Source organism: Choloepus didactylus, chromosome 10 (genome assembly GCF_015220235.1).
Source record: "Choloepus didactylus isolate mChoDid1 chromosome 10, mChoDid1.pri, whole genome shotgun sequence".
In the NCBI taxonomy this organism is placed as follows: Eukaryota; Metazoa; Chordata; class Mammalia; order Pilosa; family Megalonychidae; genus Choloepus; species Choloepus didactylus.
Window position 1 is genome coordinate 14,530,607 of NC_051316.1, and position 10,894 is coordinate 14,541,500.

Sequence of the window (10,894 nt, forward strand, 5' to 3'; positions counted from 1 at the left end):
CAGCACCACTATATAGTTGTGCATTCATCACCACATTCAATTTTTAACACTTTCATTACCATAAACAAAAAGCAATAAGTTAAAGTGGAAAAGAATACTCAAAACATCCCACCCTCCATCCCTCCCTATTATTTACTTTTTGTCCTCATTTTTCTATTCATCTGACCATACACTGCATAAAGGGAGTGGGAGCCACAAAGTTTTCATAATCACACAGTCACACAGTATAGGCTATATAGTTATACAATTGTCTTCAAGAATCAAGGCTACTGGGTTGCAGTTCAACAGTGTCAGGTATTTTCTTCTAGCTATTCCAATACACTAAAAACTAAAAAGGGATATCTATATAATGCATAAGAATAACTTCCAGAATGATCTCAACTCTGTTTAAGATTTCTCAGCTGCTGAAACTTTGTTTCATTTTGCCTTCCCCTTTTGGTCCACAATGCCAGGACCAAGGTCATTCCTGAGAGTCATGTCCCACGTGGCCAGGGAGTTCTACATCCCCGAGAGTCATATCTCACGTTGGTGGGGGGTAATGCTGACATTCATAGCAGCCAGACTCTGGCCCTGAGACTCAGTGTCACACAAATACCCAAATTTCCAGGGACCAACCAGGTTATACACAAAGAGCTCAGCATCTCAGAGTTTAGAAACAACCACTATAGCTCAGGGATAGATGCAACTGCTATAAGAGCTTACAATCTAGGAACCTTTACAATAAGCTTTCCCCTGGTAACCTATGCTCTCAGACTCAATTCTCAGAGTTTGCACATTATAGTTAGTCCATATTAGTGAAGCAGTATAATGTTTTTCTTTCCATATCTGGTTTATTTCACTCAACTGTCCTCAATATCCATTCACCTCACAACTTCACTCCTCCTTATGGCAGCTCAATATTCCACTGTATGTGTACACCACAGTTTGCCATTCCATTTATCAGATGATGTACCCTTAGGCCACCTCCTTCCACTGCAAATCATGAATACTGATATCATAAACCCCACTGTGCAACTATCCCTTCATGTCCCTCTTTTCAGTTCTTCCAAGTATATACCCAATAACCAAGTTGCAGGACCATATGGCAACCCCTTGCTTAGCTTCCTGTGGAACCACCACACTGCTCTCCAGGTGGGCTGCACCATTCTACTTCCCCACCAGCGGTGATTAGATATATCCCTTTCTCCACATTTTCTCCAGCACTTGTATACCTCTGTTTGCTTTTTAGACAGTTTTATTCACACACCATACATTCCATCCTAAGTAAACAATCAATGGTTCCCTGTATAATCACACAGTTATGCATTCACCAACACTATCTATATAAGGACATTTCCATTTCTTCCACAAACAAAGAGGAAGAGGTGAAAAGGTAAAAAGAAAAAAGAGAGAAAAAAGTCCCAACTAAAAAGCAACAAAACAAAAAAAATTAAAGTAAAATACAATAAAAATGTCAGACAACAATAGCAACACCAAGAGTCCCATACCCATCTTATACTCCCCTCTTACAGACATTTGATATATTGCGTTTGTTACAATTAGTAGAACCATATTGTAATGCTACTGTTAATTATAGACTCTAATTTGCATTGATTCTATTTTTTTCTCTGATACCACACCATTTTTAACACCTTGCAAAGCTAACATTCATTTGCTCTCCCTCATGTAAAAACATATTTGTATATTTAATCACCATCATTGACCACTCTGGGTTTCACTAATTTATACAGTCTCAGTCTTTATCTTCCAGCCTTCCCTCTGTCATCCCACCTGACCCTAACCTTCCTCCTTCAATCTTACTCACAGTCATCTTTGTTCAGATTGTGTTACCATCACTCAATATTGTGCTCCATACCTCTCTCTCCTATCTTTTTCTACCTGTCTGTAGTGCCCCCTTTAGTATTTCCTACACAGCAGGTGTTTTGCTCACAAACTCTCTCAGTGTCTCTCTGAGAATATTTTAATCTCACCCTCAGTTTTGAAGGACAGCTTTTCCACATATAGAATTCTTGGTTGGTAGTCCCTCCCCCTCAGTATCTTAAATATATCATACCACTGCCTTCTCACCTCCATGGTTTCTACTGAGAAATCCACACAGTCTTATGAGCATCCCTTGAATATGATGGATCACTTCCCTCTTGCTGCTTTCGGAATTCTCTCTTTGTCTTTGACATTTGATAATCTGGTTATTAAGTGTCTTGGCATGGATCTTTTTGGATCTATTCTGTTTGGAGCATGCTGTGCTTCTTGGATCTGTAATTTTATGTCTTTCATAAGAGATGGGAAATTTTCAGTAATTATTTCTTCCATTGTTGTTTCTGCCCCCTTTCCCTTCTCTTCTCCATAGGGACCCCTATGACACATACATTCATGTGCTTCATGTTGTCATTCAATTCCCTAAGCTACTGGACATATTTTTCCATTCTTTTCCCTATCTGCTCTTTTTTTCCTGTGCAGGATTTCACATGTCCTGGCCCCCACTTCAAGAATCCTTTCTTCTGTCTCTTTCCATAAGTTCTTCCAATTGTTTTTTTCACACTTTTGATTTCTTATGTTCACCAAATGTCTTCTTTATAAGCTTAATCTCTTTTGTCATATCTTACCTTAACTCATTGATTTGATTTTTTGGATTGATTTAGGAGATCTGTTTGATTAATAATCAGTTGTTTCAATTCCTGTATCTCATTTGAAGTGCAAGTTTGTTCCTTTGATTGGGCCATATCTTCGTTTTTCCTAAGGTGACTTGAAATCTTTTGTTGTCTAAGCATCTAGTTTCCTTGATTACCCCAATCAGGTTTTCCAAGACAAGATGGGCCCAGGTCTCAAAAGGAAGGTGTAATCAGTATCAAGTTTCCCTGAGGAGTAGGTTGTCAAACTTTCCTGTGAGGCGTCTAGCCTTGGTGCTTCTCCTATCCTGCCCAGCAGGTGGCACTTGTCAGCCCACAGCTCCCCACCAGCATAAAGAGGTGAGGTCCCTTTAATTCACAGTGGACCCAGTCCTGGCCAGGGGCCAAGGTAGTCAGAAGCCAAGCTTAAGCTGTTTCTAATTTGTTTGTTTTCCCCCAGGCCCTGGGGTCTGAGTTCCCTGAGGGCGGGTTGCCACTTGAGCTGGGCCCTGCCCCCCCTTTTCTTAAGGAAGAAACACCCTCCCCCCAGGGAGTTCTCTTCTACACTTGAATTCTTCCTTTGTCTCTCTGGCTCTCTCAATTCTACCCTTGCCTGGGTCAGCAGGTGACAACTGAAAATGCTTGAGACTTTCCCTAATGAGCTGCTTAGAATGAGAGGAAAAAAAATGGAAAAAGAACAAAAGCCCCTTTTCAGAGCCAGTCTCTAGCCCCTCAGTTTCGCCAGTTGACCAGAGTTTGTACCCAGTTCTCTGTGCCCCCTTTTTTGGGACACAGCCATTCTCCAGCACTCTGAGTTCAAGTGTCACCAAAAGCCTCTGTTTTTATTTAGTTATGTATATACATACATATACATATATATACACATATATATATTTTTTCTTCTTTTTTTTTTCTTCAGCCCTGCCTCCTCTCTGCTGGGAGGAACCACAGATTCCTGTTTGCTCAGGGCCTATCTATGCTTGTATGTTGTATTCAATAGTCCAGATTTGTTAAATTAAAACTGCAATTGGAGCTTGGCTGCAATTGGCCCCATCTGCTCCCGGCAGGAACTGCTTCTTTCTCCCACAGTCAAGTTTTGCAGCTCAGCCTGCTGTGTCAGGGAAGGAGCACTGATCCACAGTTTTTACTTATTTTATGCTGAAATCCCAGACATTCCACACATTCCTGACTGGTGTATGATGTGTGAAAAGTCATGGATGTCTCCCAACAGTTGTTCCAGACTATTTACTAGTTGTTGCTGGCTATTTACCAGTTGCTGTAAAGGACCAACTAAATTGCACACCTCTCTATGCCACCATTTTGCCCCACCTGGTATGGTGACTTCTGAAAACAATTTAGCAGTTTCTCAAAATTTAAAGCATAGTGTTACATACGACTTAGCAATTCCATTCCCAGGTATATAACCAAGAGGAGTGAAAACATATGTCCACACAGAACACTTGTACTCAAATGTTCGTGGCAACATTATTCATAACAGACAAAAAATTGAAAAAGCATCAACTTCCATTACTAATGCATAGATACATAAAGTGTGGTATATCCATGTGATGGAATGTTATTCATCAAAAAAGAGAAATGAACCATCAACACATGGCACCACATGAAAAATGTTGAAAATATTATGCTAATTTAAAGTGAGTTCCAAAAGACTACATAGAGTATGATTACATGTATACGAAATGCATAGCTTATGCAGACTCCAGGGACAAAAAATAGGTTAGAAGTTGGCTGGGGCCTAGGGTATGGATGACAATGGGAAGTGACTGCAACTGGGTATGCTTCTAGATTGAACTTCAAAAACTGCATTTGCTTTTAAAAGAAACAAACTTAAACAAAAACATAAAACATAAAAACAAGAAAACGCATAAAAGTTGAAAGTAAAGACATGTAAAGTTAAGACAGACTTTGTGGAGTTCTGTCCATGTACTCCCATTTGTCCATTAAATATCCACTGACTTAGTTTGACCAAACTTTAGCCAGGCTTCTCTCTTCTGCACAGTCCCCTGAATTTTAAACCCTTTTTTCAGGAGAGATAAATCTATTATATCAAAAGGGTTTACAAATGTATTTGGGATTTTTTCTGCCTTATGAAGTTGATTTTATTATTTACCACACTTGTACTTTGCTTCTATTTTTATTTTCTTTGTTATTTTTCCTTTAATGTTCTTGTTAAACATTTAAATTATCAGGGCACTGGTGTAAGACTGGTCTACATCAGGTCATGGGTTATAGAATGGTTGAAATCCAAATAAGCTCATGACTTATCTCTCCTTTTTGTTTTATAATACTAGTTCTAATATAAATTGTTGTGTTTAATCCTGAACAATTATTTACTTTTCTTTTCAAAAAGTAATATTCAAACAATAAAGGAAATCTAACAAGAAAGCAATTCCCTTCCCCACCTCACCCCCACCTGGCAGTAACTGCTTCCAACATTTGAACTGTGTTTCCTCTGTATGCATACATGTGTATGCACAAAAAAATACAGATGCATCATTTTAAATGAATTAAATAATTATCTGCATGCTTTCAGTTCACAGCAATGAAATATCAGTCAAGAGATAAGGACCCAAAAGGAATAATCAGAAGGGGATGGTTTCTTTCCAGGAACATGAACCCACACAATTTGCATTAATGGTTCTGATCATTCAGCCAGGTCCATTATGTGCCATTCAGAAGAGAAAAGGGAGGGCATACTTAATAAGACAGGAGGAGGCTTTCAGCCAGTAAATACAGGGTTAGACTTGTTGATTTACCTGTGTACTGTTTAGTTCAGCACAAGCAGAGAGACTTGAAACGGGATGGCAATTGTCAAGTGTTGTAAGGTACAATATATTGTAAATATTATAAGAAAGGATCTTCAGGGTCCCTCATAGCTCCAACCAAGGCCTTATGGGTTCCTTGTGCCCTCAGTTGCCAAAGACACTTTTGCACCTGCACCCTAGACACCTTTATATAATGGCCTTAGGAAAAAGAGACTCCCAGCATGGTAAGAGTCTTGAAAGCAGCCATTTCCCTTGGTCTGGCCTCTACCTGCTACTGTGGGCCTAGAATATGCACTTTCCTAAACCAACCATGGGGAATCCATACCAGAGTGTACTATTCCTGTTACTAGGTAGAGGAGAGGAAGCCTGAATAGGAAGTCACCAGTGTTCACTGCCTCCTAACAAAAAACCAAGCTTTTTCTTTTTCAAACAGATACACAAAGGTTTTTATATCTGTTTGCAAAAGTGTAATATACGCAATTAGAAAGTGCTAGGATAAACCACCTAATCTGCTATTATCTCTACTAAAGTGTAACTTTTCAATAGATCTTAATTCAAATAGATGTTGGAATGATGCTCCAGAACACACACACACACACACACACACACACACACACACACAAAGGAAAAAAAAAGAGCTTTTTCTCTTGCATTGCTCAAGTCTCTTGTCTTGCCTTTGACAACAACCAGGATTTGAACAGCTGAAAGTCATAGAAATTGCTGTTGCTACCAGTTCTATCAATAACTGATCAATCCACCAGTACTCTCCTTGCTACCAAAAGGAGAGTAACCATAACACATTCTGGGTTACATCAAGCATTCTTACCAAGGCTTGTAGTTTTCAGCCCTGGGTTGGGAAGTGGGAGAAATCAACTGATGCAAGCATCTGGAATTCTTGATGGACCTCAACACTTCTGCTCAGAGATACCAATGATGGTTTCAGATCTCAGCTGGCCCTGGGACAAGGAAAGTCAAGAAGGGGGAGAGAGAAAGGTTGCTGTGGTCCACTGCCCTTCCCTGCAGATTATGGAGAGAAACCAGACCACCTGATGCCCTCAAATATAAAAAAAATACAAATCAGGCTATTTGAATTAGAGAACCAGAGGGAAGTTACCATGGGATCAATGAGACAGGAAATTAATTACTAGAATCCTGGTAGCCTAAGACCCCCAGTATTCATGGAAGCATGAGAATGGGAATGATGAGACCTGGTCTGTTTCCTGGAACATCAGTAGTGGAGGTTGGGATGGGGGTTATGTGAAGTCCCCTATTCCACCTGAGTATCACCCCATTAACCCTCTTCTCCAGTCTTGGCCTCTTCTTTATGATCTGGAAACCTAAGAAATTCCATATTTCTTCCTGTTATCTCTTGCAATAAAAATATTGAAATGTGAGTGAATGGATACAATTTGAGTAAAATAAAGAATAAAATTTGGTAAGTTGGAATAAATTAATATATAAGTCATCAATTTCAACAATACAAATTACCCTCAATTTAGTGGCTTAAAAGCATCACAGTCATGTATCATTTTTCTTTGTTTGTGTGGGTTGAGAATTCAAATGAAGCAGAAGGGGATGCCTTGTCTCTGATCCACAATATCTAGGGCTGGACTGGGAGACTCCAAAGATGGAGGCTAGATCATTTTAAGGCTTGTATAGTCACGTCTGGTGGTTTGACACTAGCTGTAGACTGGGGGCTGGCTGGAGTTCTCAGCCAGAATTCACATACATGATTGATTATTCATGCAGCCTCAATTTCTGTTGGGGATTTAATCATATCCCCCAGAAAAGAAATCAGGTTCAGACCCCAAGCCCTAGTCCTGTGGGTGTGAATCCATTTGTAAATAGGACCTTTGTAGATGTTATTAATGTGTGCCTGAACCAAATGAATTAGGGTGGGCCTTAATCTAATATGGCTACGTTCTTTACAATCAAAGGAATTGACCACAGAAGAGAAGCTACTAAGGGAGGCCGGGTAGGGGGAGGGGAGAGGGCTGTAAGTCAATGAAACCTGGAGGAGAAAGGAGAAGCCATTGCCATTTGCATCACCATGTGACAGAAAAATGAGTAACCCCAAAGACTGCCCACCTGTCAGAAGATAACTGACCCCAAGAGGAAGTAAGCCTTCCAGTCTCTGCAACTGTGAGCCAATAAATTCCTATTGTTAAGACAACCCATTGTACTTTTTTTTTTTTCCACAGCTTAGCAGCTAGGGAACTAATACAGAGTCTTTACAACATGATGGATGTGTTCCAAGGGCACGCATCCTGAGAGAGAAAGTCATTTGGTAGCCATATTACCTTAATTATAAATTATAAATGTAATTATAAATGTTTGCCTAGATGTACATCTCTAAAGAAAGCTACTACCTGTATGAGGGATTTAAAGAAAACAGAGAATATACAGTGGAGAGTATTATATTTTTCTTCGATGGGATCATGTTATTACTTTACAATTATAAAAATTTTATTCCTAATTAATGCATAAATACAATAAGATGTTAATCAGAATCTCATGATAATTGTTTTAGAGGTTGAACACTAAAGGTTTAAGGCTAACATTTATCTGGGAGAATAGCATGTAAGAATAGTAAGGAAAAATCTGAAAACTAAGAATCATTTAGTGATGAGTCTTAAAATATAATACAAGCAGATTTCCAAATTCATAAAGCGATGGTGGATTATTAAATAGATTATGTCACCCTGGATCATAATTAATTTGGAGGAAAATCTGCTTCTCCATTTTAATTTTTATTCCAAAATAAATAAAGATATTCAAAGATTTGAATACAAGAGTATGAACTGGTTGAAAAAAAAAATAGAGTTGGGACAGCACTTCAAAAAAAGACACAAAAATCCCAAAGTCCAAAAAGTAAAAGACTAATAAAACTACTATGAAAAACTTAAAATTTCCACATCCTTGTTGATCCCAAAACAACAAGGGGTAGGTAGGTCTTGTCACTGTTGAAGATCTCCATCCGGGTTCCAGAGGGATGGGAGAGCCACTGTTCTCTGGAAAAGAAGCATTAGGTGTTTTCTTATTTATATTGTAAAAGGCATGTTTTCTCAATGAACTCACAAATTTCCTTTCAAATGTTCACATCACTGAAAACATACTTTTGGAAGTTACTTTTTTGTAATATCAGTGCTACAGATGTAGCTTTAATTTTATTCCAGATGCCTAAATAAAATTCTAAAGTCAGGTATTGAATGTTACATTCTTCTCTACTGCTTTGCAATACCATTTCTCTTATATACAAAGTTCCCAAATTCTCTTATCCTGCACTTGAATGTTTACTGCAACAGGACCAAATTGTTTTTACTTGCTGTTTTTTTCAACATATTTCTAATCATCATCATCATAATCTTTATGAAATTTGGAACTGTATTTTTTTCCAGTAATCACACAAGATATAAAATATTTAAAAGAAACAAACATACTTACATTTTGAAATTCTAGTTGGAATTTTGGGAGGAGTTTTTAATCTTCTCATCAAGCAAACTTAAACCAAGTTTTCTTCAGTGACTTTAGCTTTTTAAATTTTAAGCAGAGTCATATGTGGAAGACGCATGATGTAAATCAGCATTTTCTTATTTTGCACTACGTGTTTGTTAACATATTACATAGTTTTTTTTTTTTTTTTTTTTCTAAGAGCCTGCTGGCTTTATCTGTTTTTTTCTTATCTTCGATAAAACTGCTGTTATTCTTTATTGTAAAAGTGCTGGCGGAGAACCCATTTTTTTTTCCTATTTACCTTTCTACTATGTTTCCACGCAGAAAATTAAAATATAGCAAAATAAATATCTATTCTCTGATTTTATTTTTTGTCATGTTTTGTGGTTTTAATCTTAAAAACGTAGTCAATTTACAAACGTATAATTTCATTCCTCGTTATTTCAGTATTCGTGGTTTTTGTTAAAAAAAAAAAAACTCAGCATACTTTCCTACGTAATTCAACTTGATTTTCACACTTCACCAGAGCAACGACAATGTTCCTAAACATTTCACACAGTCTGTACTAAAATTTTCGAAATTATCTCCAACATCGTTTGGCAGCTGTTTTCCTCACAGTAGGAATGTGATGAAGGACCACGCCGTGCATTTGACATAAAGGTATTATAACCTATAATACCTGTGGGCTCCAAGCGAACGTGGACACGTGAGAAGCTCAGGGACATCTTCCCACCTTCTAACAAAGCGGAAACGCCACGCAGGCACGTCAAGGCGTGGGCGCGAAGGGTGATGGGAAATGTGGTCCTGACCCGGGTCGGCTGCCGTGCAGCACTCTGGGAAAGGGTCTTCTGGGCTTCATGTGTGCGTGTGGATACCCAGCCTCGCCTCTTCCTTTCCACCGCTTCTAGCCACAGTGGAAGAGCACCTGGAACCTTCGGGTTTATGCCGGTGCATTGAGAGTACACCTGGGTGAGAGAGCGCGGGATCTGCAGGAAAGGGTGGGCTTGTGCTCCGGGGGTGAGGGCTGGAGTTTCCCGATCCCCTGAAGCGGGATTCCCTTGCCGAGCGCCCCGGACCCCGCGAGCTCCCCTGACGCGTGGGCTGAAGCCCCCTGAGGAGAAGGTGCTCGGAGCGGGCCGGGGTGGGCGGCGACCGTGTGCCTGGCCCAGGTGCGGACCGACCCGAGAAAATACCCTGCCGCGGGGGGAGGAAAATGTGCGTTTTTAGAGTTCACGATGAACGTTCCCAAAATTGCGGGCCTTCCGTTGACGTTGACAGCCCAAGCTTTGGAGCCAGCAAGACCCGGGGAAATCCCAACTCTGTCATCTATAACCGGGGACGAAATAAGCAACCTGGTGAAGAATCAGTCTACTTACCTATAAGTGAAGGCATTAACAATGACTACTTCGCGACGCGGCTGAGTGCGGTGTCACCTGGGAGACATTTAGCCACGTTCCAGGTGGAAGTGTCAGCACACTTTCTTCTTCTGTGGTCGGTGTAAGCATCTGCGTTTAAAACACACAAAATCAGGATCTCAGGTTGTTGAAGTGACACTGAGCCTGAGAGGGTCAGTGATTTGTCCAGAGTCACCCAGTTTGCGACAGAGCCAGAAACAAAGCACTGTTCATTCTCTCACATCTAAGTCACCAAAACAGTCCTATCAAGAGGCATTACTGAGAAACTACAACCCCGCTAAGACAAGTCATTTAAGAAATGGTATTTCTGTAGATTCTCTAACTCAAGGGGTAAAACAATATTACTCAGAAACTGATGAAGAATACAGCCTGTCTTTTTCTACTAGGTTAATTTTAATGAGAGCAGTGCCATGTGGTTTCCTATATTTAAATCACTTGCTGCTGCTATTTTTTTTTTCTGTTAATCATTTAAATCGAGAAAAAAGTTTATATTCATCTATTGAAAGCCTGCAGGTTTTAGTTTCCATGAACACTTGAGTCTCATGTGGACAGAAGTTGCCACCTATACGTGGTCCTCCCTTTGTCGTTTCCAGGGTTGACGGGCTGTATTCCCAAAGGAGGCTCGTTATAAGAT

General features: G+C 39.7%; 1 long non-coding RNA gene across 5 annotated transcripts in view; it reads right to left on the reverse strand.

Moving 5' to 3' along the window:
- Positions 1–10,412, reverse strand: part of LOC119505744 — a 310,630-nt gene extending 300,218 nt beyond the window's left edge. For all 5 annotated transcript variants that reach the window (XR_005210813.1, XR_005210811.1, XR_005210812.1 and 2 more), the window contains exons 1-2: positions 10,222–10,412; positions 6,219–6,348 (exon numbers count right to left, since the gene is read on the reverse strand). This is a non-coding gene — a long non-coding RNA (uncharacterized LOC119505744). The remainder of the gene's footprint in view (positions 1–6,218; positions 6,349–10,221) is intronic.
- Between the last annotated feature and the right edge of the window lie 482 nt (positions 10,413–10,894).